Genomic DNA, 1033 nt, shown 5'->3' with positions numbered 1-1033 from the left:
TGACAGGAGTCCAGAACAAAGGCTACATAGTGGCGTGGACCTGGGGGAGGCATTGTAAAACAATGGGGAAACTTTACTTTTCAAAGTGAAGAGTGTCCTGGGGGGGAGGGGTGAGCAGGAAGAAAAGTGCAATAATGAATGAATGGGGGGGAAAGAATATAGATGCAAAAACCCTCAATAAATTGTTAGCAAACAGAAAAAATAGAATAATGACTATTTGTCCTTTATTGACTATGCAAAAACATTTGACTGTAAGAATCACAAGCTATTGCTAATGTTAAGAATGGGAAACCCAGAACACTTAGTTGTGCTCATGAGAAACATACGTAGACCAAGAAGCAGTTGTCTGGACAAAGCAAGAGAACACTGCATGATTTAAAATCAAGAAAGGTGTATGTCAAGACTGTATACTTTCTCCATACCTATTCTGTTTGTATGTCAAGCAAATAATTCAAGAAGCTGGACACTATGAATAATGTGCATCAGTACGAAGAAAACTCATCAACCTGTTTTATGCAGATGACACAACTTTGCTTCCTAAAATTGAGAAGGACCTGAAGTGCTTGCTGCAGAAGATCAATGACTACAGCCTTCAAAATGGATTGCATTTCCACGTCAAGAAGATAAAAATCCTCACCACTGGACCAGTAAGCAACGTCATGGTAAAAGGAGAAAAGATTGAAATTGCTAATAATTTTCTCTTACTTGAATCCATAATCAATAATTTATAATTATTGATCATAATTAAGTCATAATTCAAGCATTTGGGATATTAGGAGATGCATTGAAAAAGTCTGCTGTCAGGAATCTCTCCAAAGTCCTGAAGAGCAATGATCAGTTTAAATGTGCAAGGAGTTGGAGTCGGAAAATCAAAAGGGCCGAACTCGCTCAGCATATCTTAAGCTCAAGGAACTGAAGAAAAAATTCAAACCTCGAGTTGCTATAATGAAGGATGCTTTCAGCAGAACGTTAAATGATCCCGGAAGTATTAAAAGAAGATGGAAGGAATATACTGAGTCACTGTATCGAAAGG

This window comes from Elephantulus edwardii, unplaced genomic scaffold (assembly GCF_000299155.1).
Source record: "Elephantulus edwardii isolate Elephantulus edwardi_28Jun2011 unplaced genomic scaffold, EleEdw1.0 scaffold00044, whole genome shotgun sequence".
Classification (NCBI taxonomy): Eukaryota; Metazoa; Chordata; class Mammalia; order Macroscelidea; family Macroscelididae; genus Elephantulus; species Elephantulus edwardii.
The sequence above is the reverse complement of the archived record's forward strand: the minus strand, read 5'-3'. Positions refer to the sequence as shown.